At 37.6% G+C, this 27,660-nt stretch overlaps 1 protein-coding gene across 15 annotated transcripts in view; it reads right to left on the bottom strand.

The window, feature by feature from the left end:
* DNM3 (dynamin 3) overlaps positions 1–27,660 on the bottom strand; it is a 653,888-nt gene that overhangs the window by 74,569 nt on the left and 551,659 nt on the right. The window lies entirely within an intron of this gene.

The raw sequence follows: 27,660 nt of genomic DNA on the forward strand, positions 1-27,660 counted from the left end.
AAGATCCCAAGTACCACAGCTAACACCTGCACAATCAAATAAAAGTAAATATTAAAAAAGCAATTTTATGAAATTCTGTCTTCCTCTCTTGTTCTCTTTTCTTTTTTTCTCTCTCTCTTCCCATCTTCCTCAATATACTTCTAGTATATAAAGTTGGATTATTCATAATTCTTGGTTCATGGCACAATTCCATCATTGGTCAATGTATGAATCAATTTTATTTACTTAGATTTTAAATTACTTATTTTTATAATGTAATAAGCCCCTGTGAATTCATTATCCAAAACAAAAGCTAGTACTTTAAATAACTGCATCTACTCAGAGAGTGCTTTCTACCAACTCATCTCTGTTTCTGTTACCCGAGTTAACCATCTGTGAAAACAACCATCATTCCCTTACTTTCCTTTTCTTATTGTTTCATTGCATCTATATGTACCCTTAAAGAGTTGTTTTTATTATTTTAATTTCATAAAAAATTATGTAGTACAATCTTTTTAACTTATATTGCTAATTCATGTATACTGTTAAATGTACTATAGTCTACTTGTTTGGGATCCTGTACAATAACTCCACTGTGAAAATATACTACAATATTTATCTCATCTTCCACTGATGGCCATTTAGATTGTTTCCAGATTTTCATTATTATAAACAATGTTACTTCGAACATTCTGCTAGTCCTTTTTTGACTATTACCTTTCTCCATTCTCTGTTTCCTTCAAGAACTCTGATTAGACATATGTTAGATAGACCTTCTCAGTCTATGATCTCAATTTTTTTCTTTGCAGGCTTTATTCTGGCCTGAACTTTATTTTGGTCAGTGTATTCATGTCACTACAGATTTTCCAGTTCACTAATTCTTCATTCAGTTAAGTCTAATTTGTTTCTTGGAATCTTTTCATTGAATTTTTCATTTCAATGATTGAATTTCATTTCTAGAAGTTATTCTTTTCACCACACAAATCTCCTGGATCTTTCTTACTCATACTTACAAGTTTCTCTTTTACTTCTTAAACATGTAAAACATTTAAATTTATTTCTGTGCCTAATAACTCCAATATCTTTCCCTAATGGTCTGATTTCCCTGTCTGTTGTTCCTCTTGGTTCTCAGTTATAGCTTGTTTCCTTATGTCATTCCTTTCCTTGTTCCTTGTGAATTGTTCATTTTTCCTTAGAACTCTATCTGAGGGAGTTAAGACCTGGGTTAAACTTGTATTTTTCCAGAAATGATTTATATTTGCTTATACTAGTTTCCCAGGAAAACTAAATTCTGTACTTGAAGTTTTTCACAATGCACATCACATCAATTCAGACCTTACACTCAAACGACGGACTCTGGGGTCAGATCACCAGCTCCATTGTCCTTCCATTTAGTGCCAAGGTCAATAAAGGATCATTCCTTTGCTTCATCCTTCTGAACACTGGGTCTATTTCTAGTTATGCCTTTATATTAAGGTTGCTGTTATTTTTTGTAATGCCAGCCTGTATGCCAGTCTCCTTGTTAGACTCCCTAGAAACAGTAATGTCCTAAGCTTTACACCTATTCCCCCAGGCCTTCTTGGGCCACCATGATGAAGGTTCAAGATCTCTAGAGTCTGGGTGAAACCCTGAGAATGAAAATCAGTTTTAGCATTTGCTCACCTGCCAGGTTTCTTGGTTTCACTTTATTTTATGGCCTCTGTAAATTCTTTCCTTCAATCCATTTGGCAATCCATGAAAAACAAATGTTATGTATCACATGCAGCATTTTAACTATAATGGTGTTGTGGGTATCCATCAGGGTATCTGGTCTATTTGCCATTATTATTTTTTTAAGATTTATTTATTTATTTGGCTGTGGTGGATCTTTGTTGCTGCACACAGGCTTTCTGTAGTTGTGGTGAGTGGGGGCTACTCTTTGTTGCAACATGCAACAAACAAGTCTTATTGTGGTGGCTTCTCTTGTTGTGGCACACAGGCTCTGGGTGCACAGGCTTCAGTAGTTGCAGCCTGAGGACTCAGTAGTTGCAGTGCTCAGGCTTAGTTGGTTCACAGCATGTGGGATCCAGGCATCAAGGGATCAAATCCGTGTCCTGGGTGTTGCAAGGCAGAATCTTAACCACCAGATGACCAGAGAAGTCCCTATGGGTGATTCCTTTTAAAACAGAAGTGTGGATTCTTAACCACTAGATGACAGGGAAGCCCCAATTGTTTATTCCTTTTAAAATAGAAGTCTATCTGTCCCCATTTCAACATTCATTTTCTATTGCAACAGTGTTTTCGTCTCCAGTCCTAGATCTTAATAGATTAGATACACTAATACTCATTTAGCCTAGTGTAACACTCTTATTAAATTTAAAGATGGTCACATGTTTAAATTTCTTTAATGACTCCATAGTGCTCTTAGGATAAACTCTAAACTCCTGCCCATGCATACAGAGCCCAGTGAGGTTTGTCCTCTGTCTACTTCTCCTGCCTCTCAGCCTCCTCTGCATATCATCATTCCAACCTCAAGCACTCATAGCCATCTACCTCCAGTTCTCCCACTACACTCTCATTTCTCTGAATTTTTAATTACACTGCTCCTCTGTCCAGGATCTAATCCCCTTTCCCCAGCCTTCTCCCAGAGTCTTACTTGTACCCTTCAAAATTTATCTCAAAAATCACTTTCTTTTCAAAGTATTTTCTGATCCACACCCTTGCTTGTCAGGAAAACATAATCAGGTACCTCACATCTATGCTAACAGAAATATTACAGCAATGACCATAAAAGGTGAGAATAAATGATTTTCTTATCAGCCTCCCCTTCTACGAGGCAGAGAGTTCTTTGAGAACAGGAATTCCTTCATGTTTTATACCCAGCACCAAACAGCTGGACACATGCAAGGTGCTCATTAAATGTCTGTGGGATGAATCAGTGAATCAAGTGGGCACAGCTACACTTAAAAGTTTGGAAAATGAGATGAGGAAGATTTATTCTAATGGATAACAGTTTGTGTTGTGTGTGTGTGTGAGAGAGAGAGAGAGACAGAGAGAGAGAGCACACATGTGCTTATTGTATGGTTTAGATTATTGGCTCTTTAAAATTATGCATAATTTCCCAACTTCTCATCAATAAAGAAAACTGAGCGCTAACGTTCTGTTCACTCTACCCTATAGAGTTTGAAATACTTACTGCCATTGTGCTCCAAATGTGTTTGGAGCCAAATCAATAAGGAGAAAAGCCACCCGTTCATTTACAAAATCTTTAACTTGCAAGTGTCTGAGAACTGTTTTGCTTTCTAACATTATTTTCTTTAGAATAATTAATTTCTCTTTCCAAAGGAACCTCAAATAAGAAAGCAATATACAGCTGAAAAAGTACTTTTGGAGAAACAAACATTTTTAAAGTTATGAAACTAAAGCTTTTGTGTTTAATTTTTCCTATGAAACAGAGGGACAACCGTTATGGTCTCAGGCTAACTCCTCTGAAATTCCTGGAAAGGGAGTTCTTATTCCCTCTATGCATGTGTGTGTGTGATCAGTCACTCAGTCTTGTCTGACTTTTTGGGACCCCATGGACTACAGCCTGGCATGTCCATGGGATTCTCCAGGCAAGAACATTGGAGTTGGTTGTCATTTCCTCCTCCAGGTGATCTTCTTGACCCAAGGATCGAACCCAGGTCTCCTGCATTACAGGCAAATTCTTTATCATTGAGCCACCTGGGAAGACCCCTCTGTGCATACAATAATGTTTTCTTTTCTAAGGTATATTTTAAAAGAATGTCAGTTTAGCAAGAATTCTAGGCACGTCTGATTTGGACATGAGTCCTTACACATTAGTCATTAAAAGACAATGGATTAAGAACTTTATTGCACTATAAAATGTGAAGTCTCCCGAAAAACCCGATTGCAGCCATGAAATTAAAAGACGCTTACTCCTTGGAAGGAAGGTTATGGCCAACCTAGATAGCATATTTAAAAGCAGAGACATTACTTTGCTGACAAAAGTCCATCTAGTCAAGGCTATGGTTTTTCCAGTGGTCATGTATGGATGTGAGAGTTGGACGGTGAAGAAAGCTGAGCGCTGAAGAATTGATGCTTTTGAACTGTGGTGCTGGAGAAGACTCTTGAGAGTCCCTTGGACTGCAAGGAGATCCAATCAATCCATCCTAAAGGAGATCAGTCCTGGGTGTTCATTGGAAGGACTGATGTTGAAGCTGAAACTCCAATACTTTGGCCACCTCATGCGAAGAGTTGACTCATTGGAAAAGACCCTAATGCTGGGAAGGATTGGGGGCAGGGGGAGAAGGGGACGCCAGAGGATGAGATGGCTGGATGGCATCACCGACTCGATGGACATGGGTTTGGGTAAACTCCGGGAGTTGGTGATGGACAGGGAGGCCTGGCGTGCTGCAATTCATGGGGTCGCAAAGAGTCGGACACGACTGAGCGACTGAACTGAACTGAACTGATTCTTGTAGTTAGTGGAAAATAATTTTTAAAATGTCTAATAAATTTTGTCATATGTTTACATGTGTCCTTTTGTGAACACACACATAAATTTATTTTCTCAAAATTTAAACCATCATCCATTAATATTTTGAAGTAATTCCTAGTCTGTTTCTAGTTTGAGCTGAGTCCATCATAAAAACACTGTGAGAAAGGAAACAAACTGCATGGATTCCATTTGGCAAATCCGGGGCCTGTAGATGTGACTGTGGTTCAGCCTCTGGCGCCATCAGTTGGGCTCCAAATCAAAAGCTGTGGAAGGAGGTAATTAGCCGGCTCTCTAGACCACTCAGCTGGCATCAGCAGACTTACAGCCACTGGGAAAGTGGCAGGGGAGGGGTTCAGAAATATTCTCTAAAATAACATTGTTACCATACAATAGATGACTGCAATTATAGAGCTGTTTTTATGGAGAAAAAGTTAACTTTGATTAATGTTCATATTGACACATTTGTTAAGGTGTCAAAATTTAATTAGAAAGTTCAGCTACTACCAAGGACAATCATTACAGTGTCTTGCTCAATAAGAGGATGAGAGCAGAAGGCAACATTATTTCACCCACTCACAAAGGTAAAAATGGAATGGGATCTGGGCATAGCAACCACCACCAATTCTCAGTGAAAAAGGGTGAACTTCCCCATCTCATTAATTCCAGCAGAAATTAAACCAAGGAGAGGCCTTTTGCCAAAGCAATGAAAATATAATTATGTCGGTCACATTCAGAGGATGGAGTCCTCTGAATCTTGCCTGACCAGGCTGTTGATTTCTTAGACCTGAGTGTTAAAACAGAAAGAAATTGGCTACATTCAAGCTGCTCGATTTGGCTATAGACGTGATTATTTACAGATGAAGGAGAAGCGGCCCCAAAGTGAACAGAAGATGAGAAGACCGTGTTCCAAATTGACCAGCTGAAGGAGAGTTTATATTTTAAAAAAACAATCACTTGGTCAGTGACTCATGGGGAAAGAATTCTTGAGCTTTCTTCAGGGAAACCCCAGTAAATAACATGTATAATAAAATGGAGATGGTGTAGTCTGTCTTGTTGGGCCTTTCAGTCCACATAATAAACCTTTTGGCAAAAAAAGGAACATTCTGAACACGATTCTCTCCAGGAAACCCCCAAACAGCAAGAACTACTGCGGCTTCCTTACAGTTTTACCGAGTATTTTCTATCTTAGACTCACATGTGAAATAAAAACTTGGAAGAAATGTGGAAAAAAATCTGCTTTTTGTTAGAGGGTTGAGGATTTTTCAGTTGGTTGCTTCCATGATTCACACTGCACTCCACTGCTCCGAAACTCAAAACCACATATCATAAAAAGCAACACTGGCTCCAGTTAATTCTTCCTGCTTTGTCTCTGGGAGAACCAATAGCTCGAAGTGTGGCCCAAATGACACACAAGAGAAATGAATGAAAAATTCTCGGCCTGCTTCAATTTACTGGAATAGGGTGTAAATCATATGCTTTAAAAGAGATCTGGAGTTCTACTTTTTTTTTCCTAAGTGAGGTTTAACTGACATAATCTGCAACAGTTTCAGTTCCTCTCTTCCTAATTAGCAAAAGCTTTTGGAATTTTGTTGTTTTTGGTCTCTAAGAACATCATGCAAAAAAAAAAAAAAGGTTGAAAAAAATAAAATGTGCTTCTAAATGATTAAAGAAAACCCTGTCTGTAGGGGATAGGAATGGTCAAAGTTCTCTATTTCCCAACCCCCTGCCCAGAATGCTTTGTTCAAGCCACACGGTGTCTAATCAGCATGTCTTTAGATTATTTTATGTTAATTAAAATTATGGTTAGTTTCGGAGGTTAATATATACATGTGCATGTGGCTTCAAAGGCTTCCCAAATTACTGGCTGAGCTCCCTTGCCTTGGGCAGGCCTGATCTGTGATAAAACTGACCACATTAAACCAAGTTTATTGCTATGGAGTTTTTTTTTAACTCAATGGAGAAAATACATTTTGCAGGTCTCTTAAAGAATTTCCCTTGAAACCACTCTCTCAGGATCCCAAAAGAGGTAAGGGGGCGGAAAAGAAGAAACGTAAAAGGAAAAGAACAAAGAAATTGGTTCATATCAGGAAAAAAAAAAAAAAACACAATAAACAGCTCTACAGATTACTGCAAGGCCACAAATAAAGCACAGAACAAGACTGCAATAGATCACAACTTTCACAACATGCTTGCTTTTTTTAACCAGAGAAATGTTGCAATGCATTGACTGAATGAGAGGAAACCCTACACTCCCCAAATCATTGAGAAGTGCTTACTACAATTTATTCTAATTTACTTTTCACTTTGTGTCACACAGATGATAAAATTCATGGTGAGTGCTCAGTGTTTGTCTGACACTGTGGTTAGGAAAAGCTCGTCTACAGTCCTACTGCCCTGAAAGTGCCCGATCTTGTCTGATCTTGGAATCTAAGCAGGGTCGGGTCTGGTGAATACTTGGAAGGGAGGAAAAGCTTGTAAGAGGGGTCAGCATAAACCTAAATGGTCACAGCTGCAGAGCAGCCCAGTGGGAGCTGGGCAGGGGACCTGTCTGGGAGATGGCAACAAACAAACAGAAGTTGGGATCAGTAATGGAGACACAGTGATTCTTCCCCTGAGAAGAGGAGGCTGTCCAACCACAACTTATAAGGAAATGTGTCAACCCACAACTGATTCTGATGACATACTAAATTCCCAGAATAAATCTAAGCCGAAAGATTGGGAAGGGGCATATTTTTCATTTACATCATCATCTATTCTTTAAAACTCTTCTTGGTTCAGGCCCTCACAACCTCTCTCCTTGGCTACTTGAGAATCTCCTGACAAGTCTCCTGGCTCCCATTAAATTTATCTTTCACACTGCAGCTAGACTAAATAGTCTAAAACACCACTCTGACCTTTCCTAGCTTCTCGGTGGCACAGGATGAAGTACCCCATCCTTGGTGCCTTGATACTCTGCCCACTGTGTAGGCATCAGTCCCACCATGCCTGACCTCAACAGTCAGGTGCTGCCCATTAGGTTACCTTCCCCACCCATCCATGCTGGGTGCTCCTTAGGAACCAAACGCTGAACATACCTTTTCTCACACTGTACTGTAAGTTTCTGTCAGATAGTGAGCTCCTTAAGGACAGAAGTCATGGACCTAGAAATTTTTGTATGCTTGGCACCTGGCAAATGCTCCATAAAGGTTCATTGAACCTTTATGTGAAATGAGAGAAACAATAAATGACATCAAACTCCAACAGACTGGACAAGCAGGAATGATGTATAAAAGAAGGCTGGCTCTCAGGCTGCCCTCGCCTATTGGAGACGAGGAAGTTAGCTGAGGAAATTGAGACAAGTATACTGGCTCCTTAAAGTTGGGAGGAAGATGCAAGAAGCTGTTACCCTGAAATATGGCTGAACACTAAGTGTTAGCTGCACGTCTGGGTGCTTTGACCCATAGGCATAGCACACAAAGACTATTTAAAACTGCAGTATTTTGATGGAGCAGATAACCTACCAGGCCAGGGCCTCATTGATTTCTCAGTAGATGACTACCTAAGCCTAACAATAGGGCATGGGCAAGAGTGACAGAGGTGAGGTTTCTAAGGTAATGTAAGCCAGTGCAAATGTGTAGAAACAGACTAGCAGAAACATAGATGGAAATACTAATAGATAATACAGTTTGAGTTAATATCTTAAAGGGACAGCATCACCCTGTCCTTGTCTTCCAAGGGCAGCGAGTGCAAACTTACAATACTGTCAGAAGTCAGGAAGGAAATTTAAGTTAAAGGTAGACTTCAAAGTGATCCCAAGAATGGAATAGTCTTTCACACATTGGAAAGGAACTACTTAACATACCAAAACATTTCATAGCCAGGGGTTACTTTCAACTTTCGTTTGAAATCAATTAAATTGTATTTTCTATTTATAAAAACTAGTGTCAACGAACATGATGGGCAAATTTGGCAGAGTACAAAGTATGGAAATCACAAAAGAAGGAAAATGTGAACACACTTTTTAATGAGTTAATATCATTTAGCAGAAAAGTTCTAAAAAGCAAAAGGTAAAAGAAAGAAAAAACTAAAACTAAAAAGCTATACAAACAAATTTTCTACTACTAGGTGTGTCAAGTTCAGATTCATTTTCATTCTGCATTTAAAATGAAAATGAAGTTACTAGTGATACACTTTGGCTCATCTGGAAAACTCCCTGGAAATTTTCAGAGCTTCTTAGCACAAAAGTACAAAGAGATATGGTAATGACCTCCCTGAACAAACAAATATACAGAAGTGAGTGAGCTGGTTTGAGCTCGCAGGGCATACCTTGTGGCTGTTCTGATCCTGTGCCATGGAGAAATGTATTGGGCCTTCTCAAGATCTTCCTTCCAGCCTGGGAACAGCCAACACTCATTTTCAATGAGGAAAAATAATGATTCCTCACCATCAGTGTCAGAGCTGTGAACAGAGTCCATTCACAGCCTCCATAGCTACTGGACAAATGATTTGCTATTGCTCACAGCTGACAGGGAATTGGGATGGTGTGTGACGAGAAAGCTGAATTTCTGGTAAATCTGAGTTTAGGGGATACTTCTTAACATTTTGTCAATGTATCTCATGACAAAATCAAAGGTTATGGGTGTAAAAATCTTCCTTAATATGATAGAAGGGAAATATTAATAGTGTTTGCATCTTACACTATGGCTGCTCTTAGTACCTACAGCTGTAAGGGGTTGTAAAATTATTCTGGTAGCTTTATTTAAAAAGTGTATTCCCAGGTGCCATCTTCAAATATTAAAATTGAGAAGACCTAGAAGTGACTCAGGAGTTTGCATTTTTAAGAAGAAACCTGCTGCTGCTGCTGCTGCAGCTAAGTCGCTTCAGTCGTGTCCGACTCTGTGTGACCCCATAGACGGCACTCCATCAGGCTCAGCTGTCCCTGGGATTCTCCAGGCAAGAACACTGGAGTGGGTTGCCATTTCCTTCTCCAGTGCATGAAAGGGAAAAGTGAAAGTGAAGTCGCTCAGTCGTGTCCGACTCTTAGCGACCCCATGGACTGTAGCCTACCAGGCTCCTCCGTCCATGGGATTTTCCAGGCAAGAGTACTGGAGTGGGGTGCCATTGCCTTCTCCAAGAAGAAACCTGAGTATGTCTGAAAATAAAGATGGCAGAATAGAAGGATGTGCACTTACCTTCTCCTGCAAGAACTCCAAAATTGCAACTAGTTGCTGAACAACCATCGACAGGGGAATGTTGGATCCCACCAAAAAATATAGCCCACATCCAAGGGCAAAGGGGAAGCCCCAATAAGATGGTAGGAGGAGCAGAGTCGCATTTAGAATCAAACCCCATACCCACCAGAGATGCTTGGAAGGCTCAAATAAAACCTTGTGTGCATCAGGACCCAGAGACCCCACAGAGACTGAGTCAGACCTGCCTTTGTGGTTTGAGGGTCTCCTGTGGAGGCACGGGTCAGCAGTGTCCTGCCGTGGGGACAGGGGCTCTGGGGACAGACCTGGGTGGTGCAGCGTGTGGCATGAGTTCTCTTGGAGGAGGTCGCCATTAGCCCCACCATAGATCCACCAAGCAGACTACTCACAAATTGGAGAACAATTATACCAAAGAAGTTCTTGCACTGTTATGAAAGTTCAAGGACTCATAACAGATTTCACAACGTGGGAATATGGCAAAGGGACTTGATTTTCTAGGGCTCCAAAATCACTGCAGATGGTGACTGCAGCCATGAAATTAAAAGGTGCTTGCTCCTTGGAAAAAAAGCTATGACCAACCTAGACAGCATATTAAAAAGCAGAGACATTACTTTGCTGACAAAGGTCCATCTAGTCCAAGCTATGGTTTTTCCAGTAGAAATGTATGGATGTGAGAGCTGGACCATAAAGAAAGCTAAGCGCTGAAGAACTGATACTTTTGAACTGTGGTCTTGGAGAAGATTCTTGAGAGTCCCTTGGACTGCAAGGAGATCGAACCAGTCAATCCTAAAGGAAATCAGTCCTGAATATTCATTAGAAGGACTGATGCTGAAGCTGAAACTCCAATATTTTGGCCACCTGATGCGAAGAACTGACTCATTAGAAAAGACCCTGATTCTGGGAAACACTGAAGGCAGGAGGAGAAGGGGGCGACCGAGGAAGAGAGAGTTGGATGGCATCACCGACTCGATGGATGAGTTTGAGCAAGCTCTGGGAGTTGGTGATGGACAGGGACGCCTGGTGTGCTGCAGTCCATGGGGTCGCAAAGAGTTGGACACGACAGAGACTGAACTGAACTGAGTATGTCTGAGTAGGTCAGATGGATCATGCTGAGAAACCCTAAGTTAGAGGCTGCTCCTAGTCCTGCTGCCTGTTCGGCAAGTGGGTTCCCCATCAAACACTGATGCTACAAGATGATGGCAAGTGTTTTTAAAAATGGGTGGCGAGTATTTGATAAAAACAAGTTCAAGAATTACAGCCAAAGATATTCACATATTTCTTTATTCCAAGACTCAACTTTTTTTTAAAAAAAGCTAATATACTTTGTGTTTCACGAGAGAAATAAAGAATATAAAGTAATTCAAACATTTTTTGATCATCAAAACACTTTCTTTTCCTTTAAATAGGCTGAACATACTTTGGGAAATACTGCTACATAGAACTTTCATGGTTGGATGGTTGGATGGCATCACCGACTCAATGGACATGGGTTTGGGTAGACTCCGGGAGTTGGTAATGGACAGAGAGGCCTGGCGTGCTGCAATTCATGGGGTCGCAAAGAGTCGGACACGACTGAGCAACTGAACTGAACTGAACTGAGAACTTTCATGTAAGAAAATATAAAAGGAGAGAACTACTGAAGGATAATCTATAATACCTAGATGGAGATGGTTTATAGTTGAGCATATGAGAATACCCGGGGCAAAGATGTGGCTATGAACAAATTCTGAAGGTAAAAGCCAAGCACTAGCTCATCAACAGGTAGCTCAATTGATGCTTTTCAGGGAGTTAGCAAACATTAAGCCTTTGGTAAATAGTAATATCAGAAAATCAGGACTGCAGGGAGAAATATCAATAATCTCAGATATGCAGATGACAACACCCTCAGGGTAGAAAATGAAGAGGAACTAAAGAGCCTCTTGGTGAAGGTGAATGAGGAGAGTGAAAAAGCTGGCTTAAAATGGAACATTCAAAAAACTAAGATCATGGCATACAGCCTCATCACTTCACGGAAAATATATGCGAGAAAAAATGGAAGCAGTGACAGAGTTTATTTTCTTGGGCTCCAAGATCACTGTGGATGGTGACTTTAGTCATTAAATGAAAAGACGCTTGCTCCTTGGAAGAAAAGCTATGACAAACCTAATAGCTTATTAAAAAGCAGAGACATCTCTTTGCCGACAAAGATCCATATAGTTGAAGCTATGGTTTTTCCAGCAATCAGGTATGGATGCGAGAGTTGGACCATAAAGAAGACTGAGCGCTGAAGAATTGATGCTTTCAAACTGTGGTGCTGAAGACTCTTGAGAGTCCTTTGTACTACAAGGAGATCAAACCAGACAATTCTAAAGGAAATCAATGAATATTTATTGGGAGGACTGATGTTGAAGTTGAAGCTTCAGTTCTTTGGCCACCTGCTGTGAAGAGCAGAGTTATTAGAAAAGACCCTGATGCTGGAAAAGACTGAAGGCAAGAGGAGAAGGGAGCGCCAGAGGATGAGATGATTGGATGGCATCCCTGATTCAATGGACATGAGTTTGAGCAAGCTCCAGGAGATGGTGAAAGACAGGGAAATCTGGTGTGCTGCAGTCCATAGAGTCACAAAGAGTGGGACAAAACTGAGTGACTGAACAACAGCAATCTCAGAAAAGGGGTAATATTTGGAGAAAGAGGATGATATTGAGAGTCAGTGCAACCACTGGGTTCAGGGTCACAGCACCTTAACAAAGCTGAAAAGACCATGTGAGCACAAAAAACAATACTGAAGACAGGCAAGACCTTTTGAGAATTGACTTTGTTCCTGGTACTGTTCTACATATACCACAAATATTATTATCTCATTTGGTCATTGTGAGCTGGAGAATGTCATTGAGCTCCATTTTACAAATGAGACAGGCTCTGAGCAAACTTACACAAAGTCACCCTGCTATTAAGTGGCAGAGCTGGATTTCAGCCCACACTGGAGCTTAAAATTCTGCATGTCTTTGTTCTTCTAATCAGGAGGTTCAATAAGTTTGCAGTTAAAGGAAATTATTTGAGCAGATGGGATTTTTTTTTTTTAAGGGAAAGGAGGATGATCAAACTGGCATGAATTAAATATGAAGGTAAAAGAAAATGGTAATATTCATTGCAGGTTAGTTAGGTGAGTTGTTAGGAATGTGAATTACTCTAGCTTTGAGGAAAGTAATAAAAAATTACTATTCATTTCCTTCAACACCAATTCTACTTCCACAAATCTACCCTAAGGAAATAATCAGATATGAATATGAGGAATTGTGCACTAAGATGTTTATTCTAAATTTACATACAATAATTGAAATTACATTGATATTGAGTATGTACATTAGAAAGTTTATGAACTTTAAATTCAAAACTGAGTTTGAGTTAAATCCTGACTCCTTCACTTATTAGATATGTGATCTTTGGCTAGTTAGCAAACTTGACTAAGCCTCATGATCTTCATCTTTAGAATGGAGAAGACAGTGTTTTCTTTACAGAAGGGATTCTCAACAGCAGTACAATTGACATTTTAAGCACAATAATTCTTTGTTCTAGAGGGCTGTCCTGTGCCTTATAGGATGTTTAGTAGAAACACTGGCCTCCACCCACTAGATGCCAGTAGCACCCCTCAACCCAGTTGTGATAGTCACAAATGTCTCCAGACATTGCCAAATGCCCCCAGCTGAGAATCACTGTGTTACAGAATTGTGAGGATAAAATGAGCTAATTTAAAGATACATATGGGTGAAGAGAAAGAGGGAAATATACAGTTTTGGAATGGGAAACCAAGTAGAAGAAAGAAAAGTCTATACATCAGTAGACAAAGACATAGATATCTCTATCTATTAATATCTATACACCTATCTATGAAAAATCCAGTAGGATAGAGAATCAAAGTCCAAGATATGGAGATAACTGATAAAGCAAAGCCCTAAATATAAGTAGAAGAGATGCCCTTGCCAAAAAGGAGGACCATCCTCTGACCTGAGAGTGTAGAAAGAATGGCTGAAAAAATGAAATGATTCTGAGGGTTTTCCTTTCTATAGTAATGCTGTGATCCCTATTTTGAGAAAAATTAAGATATAAAAAGTTTTTTTTTCCCAGGGAACAAAATATGTTAATAGAATTGGGAATAAAGCACAATCAGATTTAACTGATATATACTGGGGAAAAAAACCTAAAATTTATTTCATTATCATTTTATTATGCCTAGCCCTGAAGAATGAGGTGTGTAAATATCCTGGCAATGTAAAAATTTTAATGTACAAGGGAGAATTGGTTATAGTAACTTTAGGTGAATGAATCATGGTGAACAACCTAATGGCTAAAAGTTTTGGAAGCTACTCTGTCTCAGTGTCAATACCTTTCCTATCTAGTCTTTTTCCTTCCACTGCATTTTTACCTACTTTTTAAAAAAATTCTTTTAATTGGCATATAATTGCTTTACAGTGTTGAACTAGTTTCTGCTATAAAACGAAGTGACTCAGCTTTAGGTATAAATATATCCCCTCCTTCTTGGACCTCCTCCCCTATCCCACCCATCTTGGTCTTCACAGTTCATCCACTTCTTCCCTCAAACCTATGTCTAAGGTCACAGTTTTGTCACTTGTTTCTTCCATCATTTATATTCATTCATTGAATCGTTACACCAATATTTACTCACTACCTATTATGTCCCAAGTTCTAGCGGTATAAGTTAACAAAACCTCAGAGAGGATTGTGTCTTCACAGAGTCTAAAGTACAGTTAAGAAGACAGACAATAAACAAATAATAAACCAATAACACATAGCAGAATATCACACAAATTAACCAATGTACAAAATGCTATTCTGCTAAATTTGTGCTTAATGTTCCCTGTCTGGTACTTTAAAATTTAAATACTGCTTTTTCACTATTTGGGAGGCCTTTCTATTTGTTAAGCAGTTGTAATAATATACTGTCTTCGTTAAAGACCTATTCCTGGGCCACAACCACCACGCCATTTTATAGAATCCAAGTTGAAATTTAGATGTTTTCCACTCTCTGATGTGATATTTGCATTCTACAAATCCATAATTCCATAAATCTTATACTTCTGTAATTCATCATAACTATAACCCTTCGCCACACTTCACATGAATTGGAAATGTAAAATTTTAATAGCCTTCGTAAAACATGGCTTCTATAACTGATTTCAGTAATTTTGTCACATTTTAAGAAAATCAAGGCATCAAAGTTATGCTTCAATGCTTGACAAACTCAGTCTTTATATGGGCTGAGCAAACTGATGTGGGTGGCTTTATCTTTGGGTCTTGTTGTCTTGGCCATCTTACAGTGACTTAAAAATAACTTTATTGGCAGACAATACATTTCATACCTTACTCAAAAAAAGTTTCTGCTTGACAATCCATGAGTTGAATTGTTGGACCACATGGAAAGGAAAGAATAAGCTTAAGATGGAACATTAGAAAAGTTTTTCTTGATAAAGGCTCAGGTTTTAACTGTATTTTACTGAGTCTCTTTTTATGTCTCATTCTAATGCTCAAATATAGAAAGATGTTAACTTTTTTTTTCTGTTTTCATGGAATTCCAGTTTTGAAATAGGCTTTTAGTGCAAGCACATAAAAGCTTCCCAAATTTATAAAAAGTGGGCTTTTCTTATTTAATGAAAGACATATGTTCACAAAAAAGTGTTGGTGAAGGCAATTCTTTGTAATACTCACAGTTCTTGACCTCGAACCACTTGTCCAAGTATACAAACCCAAATTTGAAAATCTTTACAGTATTGTCATACTTTTAAAGGCAATTCAGCAATTCAAAGGGCAGGGAATATTTTTCAAATTAAGCAGATACTGCTGAAGTGTAACGGTAGGTGTAAACTGCTTGTATACTAGAGTTTGTAGTTGAACAGATTCCAGTTCTTTAACCAATTTTACGTGAATTTGGCTTGATTAATGAAGGTCATAGGTCCAAATCTTCATAGGTTAAATTGGGTATGAGAGGATCTTACATACTTATTTCAAGGCAGGTCACAGTTTATCAACTTCAATACTATCAACACATATGACTAATTCTTTATTGTGGAGTTGTTGTTTAGTCACTAAGTCGTGTCAGACTCTTTGAGACCCCATGGACTGCAGCTGGCTATGGGATTTTCCAGGCAAGAATACTAGGGTGGGTTGCCATTTCCTTCTCCAGGGGATCTTCTCAACCCAGGGACCAAATCCGTGTCTCCTTCACTGGCAGGCAGATTCTTTACCACTGAACCACCAGAGAAGCCCTCATTGTAGAGATTGTCTTGTAAATAATAGGATGTTGGCTTCCACACACTAAATTTCAGTAGTATCTCCCCAGTCCAAATGTCTCCAGACATTGTTAAATGTCCCTAGTTGAGGATATTTAACAAATGTCCCCGCAAAATCACCCCTAGTTGAGAATGACTGATCTAAGTGGAAACAATACTTACTTTCAATTTCTAACTTGAGGTAAAAATTACATTGATATAAAGATATCGACAAGCTGATCCTTTTTTAAAAGTTGCATTTTGTTCTTTGTATCAAATCGTTATCTTTTCCCCAATTCCTTGAAGTGTCACTAATTCTTTTCTTTGAAGCCATGACATAAAATGAGAAAATTTATGGAACTAACGGTGAATTATTTCAAAGAGGAAAATGAAAATGTCCAAATTAGATTCTTTCTTCAGTTAAAAGGTGGTCAATAGTAATAATTTTTGCTGAAGAATGTGTGTTGTCATTTTGTGAAGTTGGTCTTTAGTGTTTCATTTTGTGCTATATCCCCAAATAACACTAGCCTTTTCTATTTTAGGGCTGATTCTATTTGCTGGCATATAATGGAATATATCTTCTAAATCCTTATTTAAAAATATTCTTTTCATTTTAGAACTTTTACTTGATTCTGCATATTCCAATAATTAAGGGAAGTGCATTCCTAATTCTGGACTAAAATAACATGTATCAAGTTAAGGCAAACAAAATGCAAATACTTAAGAAAAAGAACACAATTTTAAGTTAAAATATGATAGTCCTTTTTATCATTTCTTAAAAAAATCAAGAATCCTGAGTGACTTATTTTAGGTTTTGTTCTGAGATACTTGCCAAACTGCTCTGTCCACTCAGAACACTTAATTTTTAATGGGGCATATGGCTTCAATGTAGTAATTATCATTACCAACTGGGTTCATGCATATGCCCACATGGCCTTCTTCTAGCTTCCTACTAACTGCCTCATACTCATCTGCTCACTCTTCTTAAAAGTTAATGCTCACTCCCTGACTTCCCCCCATACACTTCTGTATAAAATTTTTTGTCACTATATTTCTAAGTTTATAAAGGTAATAATGAGTACAATAGCAAACTAACACATAGCTGGCTAAAGAAGTTAAAAATAATTCTTAACTTTTCTTCAAACTCATTTCCTACACCTTTCTCAACGCTCTTATAAACATATATAAAACATACATACACACACACAAATGTTCTTTCTCAGTCACTTTTATTGGTTTATTCTAATTGTATTTCTAAAGAATACATAATTAGGTCCTCAGTTCTCTTCCTTTTGTTTCTATACTTTCTCCTTAAGTGCCAAGATTTTAAATACAATATCTAACAACTTCTAAATCTCTGTCTGAAGGCCTCTCCTCTGAACTTAGATTTACATATTTAACATCTATTTCTGCTTTATTGACTATAACAAAGCCTTTGACTGTGTGGATCACAATAAACTGTGGAAAATTCTGAAAGAGATGGGAATACCAGACCATCTGACCTGCCTCTTGAGAAACCTCTATGCAGGTCAGGAAGCAACAGTTAGAACTGGACATGGAACAACACACTGATTCCAAACAGGAAAAGGAGTACGTCAAGGCTGTATATTGTCACCCTGCTTATTTAACTTATATGCAGAGTACATCATGAGAAATGCTGGGCTGGAAGAAGCACAAGCTGGAATCAAGATTGCCGGGAGAAATATCGATAACCTCAGATACGCAGATGACACCACCCTTATGGCAGAAAGTGAAGAGGAATTAAAAAGCCACTGGATGAAAGTGAAAGAGGAGAGTGAAAAAGTTGGCTTAAAGCTCAACGTTCAGAAAACTAAGATCATGGTATCTGGTCCCATCACTTCATGGGAAATAGATGGGGAAACAGTGGAAAGAGTGTCAGACTTTATTTTTTGGGGCTCCAAAATCACCGCAGATGGTGATTGCAGCCATGAAATTAAAAGACGCTTACTCCTTGGAAGGAAAGTTATGACCAACCTAGATAGCATATTAAAAAGCAGAGATATTACTTTGCCTACAAAGGTCCGTCTAGTCAAGGCAATGGTTTTTCCAGTGGTCATGTATGGATGTGAGAGTTGGACTGTGAACAAAGCTGAGTGCCGAAGAATTGATGCTTTTGAACTGTGGTGTTGGAGAAGACTCTTGAGAGTCCCTTGGACTGCAAGGAGATCCAACCAGTCCATCCTAAAGGAAATCAGTACTGGGTGTTCATTGGAAGGACTAATGTTGAAGCTGAAACTCTAATACTTTGGCCACCTCATGCGAAGAGCTGACTCATTGGAAAAGACCCTGATGCTGGGAAGGATTGGGGGCAGGAGGAGAAGGGGACGACAGAGGATGAGATGGCTGGATGGCATCACCGACTCGATGGACATGAGTTTGGGTAGACACTGGGAGATGGTGTTGGACAGGGAGGCCTGGTGTGCTGTGGTTCATGGGGTCGCAAAGAGTTGGACATGACTGAGCAACAGAACTGAACTGAACCCATACTCATCATTCACGATCCAATAATCTTTTTTTATTTTACTCTCTCACTTTTCAGATCCAATCCATCATAAATCTTAAAGGTGTGGCTCTCCCACCAAAATATATCCTAAAACTAACTGCTTTTCACTATCACACTACTGTTCCTAGCCGAAGCTATCACCATCTCTCCTTTGCACTGCCTCAGTAGGCTCTCCACTTCCCCTCTAAACACCACTCCTCTCTTTCATCTTTATTACTGTCTTATTGATTTCTAAGAAGCTCTTTAATTTGGGTAAAAATAAAATATTAATTCTTTGCTTGCCATATGTGTTGTAAATGTTTTCTCAAAATTTTAACTTTTTTTTAAACTCTGTTTATTCTTTAGAGTCAGATTAAGTCACTGGCTTTCATTGTCATCACCTTTAATCTCTGTGCTTAAATATGGTACAGAGAAATCAGATACTTTATATCTCTAAGCCTTTCAGTTCTTTTTCAAACTGGAGGTGTCTGATAGGGAGCCAAGCAAACACAGAGTGAGCATTCAAATGCCAACATGACTCTCTGAAATCTAAAGGATGATTCCCCGCCCCCCTCCCCGTGAAGGGGAGATTTCTTAGTAGGGACTCTAATTCTGATCCTAGTTCTTCAATTGTCTGCCTTTTCATTTTCAGAATATACATTTTGTTACATAAATGAATGGATTCAAGGCAAATGAATCAACTTTTAAATTTAAATCTGACAGAATTCTTCTTTAAACCTCATTTAGATTTTTTAAATAGCAGAAGAAATTAGGCCATGGAATGGCTCCCTGATAACCCTTAGACAATATACATTATTTGTACATTATGCACAACATAGTCATAGAGGATGATAGTGCTGACAGGCACAAAACTGGAACTTAAGGAAGAATGATTGGTCCAGGAAGATGGGGAAGCTGGATACCTGGCAATCTGAGCATTTGAAACAAAGACACTATTGAGACTTAGGCAACAAGGTGAGGTGAGCATTCAGACACTCATAATATGGTTCTTCAACAATATGTAATTTGGTGAGGAAAACAGCATATTTGCACAGGCAGGGTAGAGGGAAAGGTGTTAACAAAAATCTGTGTATTCATTTAAAAAATTATAAACAAGATTATATTATTATGCTAAGTTTCTAGTCTCAGATGATCAATTTCCACTATTTATTTAATATTTTCTTTTATTTTTCTTTGAAGTTTAATCCATTTATGTATAATAATTTATCTCTCCTTCTAAATATTATTTTCATCATCTTATATTTTATTTTTTTCTCATCATACTTCATTTAAGTATCTTCCTCTTTTTGTTTTACTATGTATTTTAAAATATTTTTTTGAAAATCGCACAAAATACAGATATCAAGAAAATGAGAAAATGACACAGGAAAAAAATTTTAAATTGCCCATACAATTAACATTTTAGTGTATATCTTCTCAAAATTTCTATGTACAAATATTTACATATAAACACCATCTCCTACAAAATTTTAAAGCAAAAATGGCATTACGCTATCCATGGTGTTTTTTTTCAGTTAATTTATCATGAAAATTTCCATTGCAATTGATATATTTATATCTTTATATATGTATACATAAATATGTCTTTATTTTTTAAATTTTGCTTTATAGCATTTCATTGATGTACCATATTCTATTTAATCAATTATCTATGATGGATACTGATGCATTTTTTAAACATCAGTAGCTATAAAAACTGTTCCCAAATAATTTTTGAACAAATACCTTTGCACAACTATCGAATTATTTGATAAAAATAAATTTTTAGAAGTGGAATGGTTTGGCCAAAACGTTGGCACATAATCAAGGTATCTGATGCATGCCAAACTGGCCACCCTGCATCAAGGCTATATGAATACTCAGCCACACGTAACATATGAGAAGGACAGTTTCCTCATTACCACCTATCATGACCATCCTTTCTCATTTCTTGTGATCTGAAAGCTCAAAAATGATGTAGGGACAGTTATTTTAATTTACACTTCCTGGAGTGAATTGCTAGTGAACTGAACCCTTTTTTTCATCTGGTTGTCAGTCTTTTTACTTTTTATTTTTTGGTTTTAAATGATTGATTGGCTAGGTTTTGTTATGTCTTAAATGAACTGAATAGAAACAATTCTATCCTGAGGACATTTAATATTTTGTATGTCATATATGCTGCAAATACTTTATGAATTTGTCATTTGCTTTTTAACTGTTTACTGTCTTTTGGACCATACAAAAGTATTAAACAAGGAGATCCAACCAGTCCATCCTAAAGGAGATCAGTCCTGGGTGTTCATTGGAAGGACTGATGTTGAAGCTGAAACTCTAATACTTTGGCCACCTCATGCGAAGAGTTGACTCATTGGAAAAGACCCTAACACTGGGAAGGATTGGGGGTGGGAGGAGAAGGGGACGACAGAGGATGAGATGGTTGGATGGCATCACCGAATCAATGGACATGGGTTTGGGTAAACTCCGGGAGTTGGTGATGGACAGGGAGGCCTGGCGTGCTGCGGTTCATGGGGTCACAAAGAGTCAGACACGACTGAGCAACTGAACTGAACTAAGGTCACATTTTTTTCACTATTTTCTAATTCAATAATTTTTACTTTAGTCATTAATTTCTTTCCTTAGATTTTTTTGTTGCTCTCCTCCAACCTCTTAGATTTATTTACTTCTATTTAAATAATAATTCTTTTAAAAGTTATTAATTTTTCTCTGTGTATATCAGTAGGTATATTTTATAGTATTTCCTGTATAGTATTTTTATTATTATTATATTTCAAATAGTCTGTAAATTAAGCATTGATTTTCACTTGGATCTAGAGTGCATTTTCTAGAGTGTATTTTTTTCATTCTAAGTAGACAGGTTTTCACATTTAAAGTTTGCTCTATATCTCTAGCTTTTTAAAGCTTATTAGATATCTAATATTTATATATCTTTTAAATATTACTATATACATATGTATCTTTTGAATTACCCTTATTTCTAATACAAATCATATCCTTTTTCATTTTAGTTTTTGTCCAGATGATCTGCTTAAAACAGGCAGAAAGTGTACACCCATGGTGGATTCATGTCAATGTATGGCAAAACAAATACAATATTGTAAAGTTAAAAAATAGAAAATAAACTAATTAAAAAAAAAACACAGGGAGAAGGATTTTAAACTCTCATAACTACAAATCTGTATGATATCACTGTATGATATGATAACCACATTAAGTTAAACTAGCAAAAGAAATAAATTTCTACATTTTGATTAAAATTGCCTCTGTAAAGGGTTAAATTTCAAAATAAAACTTATCACAGTGAAACTTCTAAAATCATACTCGATGACAATGGGTTTTCCGAACAAAAACATAAAGAATCCCTTTAATTTTGGAGCAATTTTAAACCAATTCCTTTGAAAAATATCATAAGGCATACTAAAAGAAGATGTCTAAAATACTATGAGAAAAATATATTTAAAAAACTATGATGTAAGACATCATTATTCTCGTATTTCTCATTAACTAGAGATGAGTCATGTTTTATAAAAGATAGGGAAAATAAAAATATAAAATTAGCACAAAAAATCTTTCCGAGTTCCCTGTCTTATCACCCATTGTGAGTTTTCTAAACAGCAGATTAATTCTTGCTTCCTTATAGAGTCTATGTGGCAAAGTTAATAAATTTGAGAATACAATATAGATTCCACCTCCCTTATCAAAGTTTTTTGCTTTCAAATGAACTGTCCTTTTTTCCCAACTGCTTAAGATTAAAGTTGGGGGTTCAAAAAGTAGGGATTTTTTGCAATGCTCTTTTAAGACCGATTTGCCAAAAAAGAACCAAAGGTTTATTGGTGCTGCAGTGATTGAGACATACAGTTTTTATAGGTGCATAGAGCTAAAATAACACTTTGAGGCCAGTGAGTTTTTCTCCTTTCTCTTAACTTTAATGATATTCTCATTGGGTTATGCATAAATTAAGTGAACGAGAGGGGCTCTCCATAAATCCTAGGGAAATACATTTGCTAAACTTATTCAAGAAAATCAAGGAAAGAATATACATTATTCAAAGAAAATAAATAACCCAATTGAGCTGACTATACCTAAACTACTTAGAATGTTCTTTCAGGGGCTTCCCTGGTGGTCCCATGATTAAGAATCTACCTGCCAATTCAGGGGACACAGGTTTGATCCCTGTCCTAGAATATCCCACATGCTGTGGGGCAACTAAGCCCACACACCACAACTACTGAGCCCCCTCTCTAGAGCCCATGAGCCACAACGAAGACCCAGCACAGCCAAAAATAAATAAATAAATAAATAAATAAATATTATAAAAAGAATGTTCTTTCAGTCATTTTAAATATTAGAGAGGAAATATATCTTCTGACAATGTACTGTCTGCTCCTTCATCTACCAAGATTATAACATTCATCATTAATAAGACATTTCCAGATTTCATGATGGATTTTCAGTTCCTACCTATATTCTCTCACATATGACCAAGAGCCGGAATTTAGGAATTGAAGATTTGCACAAGAGGCAAAACAAATTAACATGGATTTACTATCTGTGTTTTTCAGTGTAATATATTTTGGTGACATTTGACTTGGCACACTCTATCTTTGCAAATGATGACTAGAATCCAATGGCTGACCAAAATCAGTACGCTAGGTGATAACTACTTTTCCCACTAATGAGACTGCCAATGTCCCTTGTCTAGCTAAATGTGTTGGAAAATTACTAGACAAAGCATTTTTAAAATGTTAAAACAGGTGTTCAAATTGGATTTTCTTTCCTTTTTCTTTTCTTAAATATTAAAGCCCTCTACTATGTATAAAATTATTGCATTTAATGTAACTGTGCTGTGCTGTGCTAAGTTGCTTCAGTCGTGTCCGACTCTTTGCAACCCCATGGACTGCAGCCCGCCAGGCCCCCCGTCCATGGGATTCTCCCGGCAAGAATACTGCAGTGAGTTGCCATTTCCTCTAGAACTTAGTAAAAACTTATTTTTAACATGACATGTTTTTAACATGTTTTTGCATGTTTCAGTTCTATTTTTCCTTTTCAAATCCTCCTTCTCTTCAATCAAGGCAGTCCATTTCATATTTCCACATGGGGGACATAAAAGAATTCTTTAGTTTAAGAAGACTGATGTTAAGTAGGGTGCTTGTTAATTTCTCTTTTAAACATAATAAAAGATTCATAAAAGAGGAGAGTAGCTGTAGTGTTTGTCTATAAGTTAAAATTTTTTGAAGCATTCATTTCTGAACCTAGGATTCCTTTTAGTTTTCATTTGTATTTGTGTATCAACATAATTAATAAATTTGGAGAGTTTTTATTATAGTATTTTATTCTTTATATTTTAAGGGCTTTTTCTACCTTTAATTTGCCTAATTTAACATCAAAGATACTTAACCAAAACTCAAAGTAACAAAAAAATAAAACTAAATGCTTATTAAATTCCTAGAAATGTCCACCAAGCAAGGGTATCAAGTTAATGAAAGAAATTAAACCTCTTCTATCTAGGACAAAACATGGAGATTACTTTTTACCTGAAGCCTCAGTTTTGAAAATGATATTCTGATTTACATTTGTACTCAACAAACAAACAAAGCAACCAAACAAACAAACAAAAATAGTCCAAACTTCCCTGTTACTATAACATATTTGTTCACATTCCCCAAACTGATTCGGAGTCCTAGATTACGGTCTTACTTTGGAAGACATTGACTTGGAATTCATGGTCGAGGGAAACCCCTTGAAGGAGGAGACATATTTCCCCCATGTGGAAATATGAAATGGACTGCCTTGATTGAAGAGAAGGAGGGTTTGAAAAGGAAAAATAGAACTTAAACATGCAAAAACATGTTAAATTTCTTCTACTTGAAGAAATTTAAGATATCACTATGCCAGTAGAGAAACATTTCCAAAGGAAAAATCAGTAATAGGTCTGGAAGGAAAATTTTTCCTGAGCAACTATGATCTCCTCACAAAAGGAAAATGTGCTTTTTAAGGAGAAATAACAAAATGCATATAAGTGCTCAAGGAAGAACATGACCATTGGTGTTTTGCTCCATAATGCATTTATAATATAAATCTCTGTGTCTCTTGTAGATGTTTTTTTCTGAGAGTTTAGAGAAGTAGCTTCCAAACTCTAAGTAAAGGAAATCAACCCTGAATATTCATTGGAAGGACTAATGCTTGAAGCTCCAATACTTTGGCCACTTGATGCAAAAAGTCGACTCATTGAAAAAGACCCTGATGCTGTGAAAGACTAAGGGCGAGAGGAGAAGGGGGTGACAGAGGATGAGATGGTTGGATGGCATCACCGACTCTATGGACACGAGTTTGAGCAAACTCCGGGAGATAGTGAAGGACAGGGAAGCCTGGCGTGTTGCAGTCCATGGGCTCGCAAAGAGTCAGACACGACTGAGTGACTGAACAACAACAACAAAGGTGGATGAAGCAGAACACTTTAGCTGGCATTGAGAAAATGAATAGTAGAGTTGCTCCATACACCTTATAATATACGTGTATGTATGTATATGTGTGCATGTATGAAGGAAGATGAATCCATGCATCCTGCTCATCTAAAGAAACATTAACTGAGCAAGCTTCATTCTCTCTAGTATCTGGTTAGTATCACAAATAATGAAATGCTATTCACAAAATAAACAATTAGCCTTTGCGAGTCTGAAATGAGTCACCTTTTATAGCTGGCTCACGTATATGGCAGGCAACAAACAGGTGTGTTGCCTTTGGGACAACGCAGAACAAGCATTCTAGCATGAGAGGGAAAAAAGAATCTCATATTCTCCTTTTGAAGATTCCAGATCTATACTCTGGAGACAGCACAGCTTGTATTCCAGTGTTGTCCATTTATACTGAAATTCTAAACGAAAGGAAAATAGTATGCAGATGTGCCGTCTGTGATTTGAGGGGCCTCTTTTGTGCCAGAGTCCATGGTCAGTACAATGATCATATTTTAAAAGTATTAGCCTTATATTTTTTTCACAAACTATTACTTATTCATAACATAAGCAACCAAGAATTAAGGCATAAGGGCAATACACACCAGCCCCTCCAAAGTAGCTGCTCATCAGTTAAAAATCAAAACAGTAAGTGTTTGCATCTTTGGCATGCTTCAGCTGACACTCTAACTGGCACCCAAAGATCCCCCATAGCACTGTACCAAGTGTTCACAGTGCAGATGGGGGCTCCAGGCACTGGGAGACTCTGGAGGGCCTTCTGCATCATCCGATGACAAGTAGCCTTAAGGAGCAGCAGCTTAGAACATCTGAGTTTTATTGTTCATTGTATAATTATTTGAAAAGAATCAGTAAATTCTATTAAACTGAACATTCTATTACTCAGAAGAACTTGACCAAGAAGGACAACACAAATGGATGACTCCTGCTATAGCAAAGTGTTTTCTCTGGGGAGTTTTAACAATGCCTTTAAGTTATCGGTGAATCACTCGTGAAAGAGGCAAATCATAAATGCTTCTTGATTGCTATATAACACAGGAAGCCCAGCCCAATACTCTGGGATGACCTAGAGGAGGGTATGGGGCTGGGTGAGAGGGAGGTTCAAGAGGGAGGGGATATATGTATGTATGTATGTATGTATGTATGTATCTATGGGCTTCCGTGGTGGCTCAGACAGTAAAGAATCTGCCTGCAGTGCGGGAGACCTGGATTCAATCCCTGGGTTGGGAAGATCCCCTGGAGGAGGGCTTGGCAACCCACTCCAGTATTCTTGCCTGGACAGAATCCTCACGGACAGAGGAGCCTGGTGGGCTACAGTCCATGGGGTTGCAAAGAGTCAGACACAACTGAGTGACCAAGCAGACAACGTATATGTGTATATATATATATATATATACACACACACATACATATATATACACACACATACATATATATACACACACATACATATATATACATATACACACACATTATGTATGTATATATACACACATACTTATGGCTGATTCATGTTGTTGTATAGCAGAAACCAACAACTTTGTAAGGCAATTATCCTCCAATTAAAAAAAAAATCAAAAAATGCTTCTTGAATGATCTAAGGGTTAGCACCTCCCTAAAATGTCAGCAGCTGATTGCCTGATCCTCAGCATGCACAGGCTTGCTATTAATGCACTCATATAGCTCAGACAATTTAAACAATTAAGAGATGCAGCACATGAAATTCTAGACAGCAATTCAGTGTAATGTGTGACCAGGACCAAAGAGACTTACTATTCAAGAATCAAAATACAGCATATGGTGTGAGAACTAAAATTTTGTCCAAACGGTTTTTTTTTCAATAGTGACAATATTAGTTAGAAATATTATCCTTTACTTATAGAAGAAATCTTTAATCAATTTTATAAGTTACCTTCTGTTTTAAAAAGTAAACTTTTAATGGGCTAAGTTCACCCCCCTGGCTCCCTCACAAATGCCTATCTTGTAATTTTATATTATTTTTAACTTCATTAAATATTATTACTTGGATCATAAGCAATTATAGCAAGGTATAAATTTATAAAGTGACACATTTTCAATACCAACTCTCTCTATCAACTTATTCCATAATAGCACAGTCCGTCAAACTAAACTGCAAGATTTCCCACATTTGTTTTAAATTCTATATGTATGGCTTATGAATAGCAATTTTGATGAATTCCAGCTGGCTTAAATATGCAGGCAGACCCTTATAAAACAGATTCTTTTCAATTCTTATTGTATTCAATGAGGCCTATTTTAAGTGGGCCACCTGGTAGGATAAAGCACTAATAATTCTCCATAGGAAAAAAAATATGAAAAACAAATCGCCCTGCTAAACTTAAGACCATCTTCCCTAACTACATTACTCTTACATACCTAATATAAGTGAGAAGTAGTTCTAATCTTCTGGAATAGGTAAATTAAAATTTTAACAAGCAAGCCACCCTATGAACTACTGAATTACTCATTTATCTGTTACAACAACAACATTAAAATAGTTTCCACCATGTGTGTGTGTTGCCTGGTTTCACAAATCATACACATTTCAGTCTCCCCCTCCATTCCCCACACCCTCCTGCCTCCATCCAGCTGGAATACATCAAGCGCGCAGAAGCCAAGGCAAATGTTGACCCCACCCTCCTCCGTCCATTTTAAGGCACCTTCAAAGCCAGAGCACTGATCTAGTTCGGTTTCCCCAACAAAGCCAGCCATCCTGCTATTTAAGACTCCAGTTTGG

The sequence above is a fragment of the Giraffa tippelskirchi genome, chromosome 5, assembly GCF_054371585.1.
Source record: "Giraffa tippelskirchi isolate mGirTip1 chromosome 5, T2T-mGirTip1v1.2.pri, whole genome shotgun sequence".
NCBI classification, from domain to species: domain Eukaryota; kingdom Metazoa; phylum Chordata; class Mammalia; order Artiodactyla; family Giraffidae; genus Giraffa; species Giraffa tippelskirchi.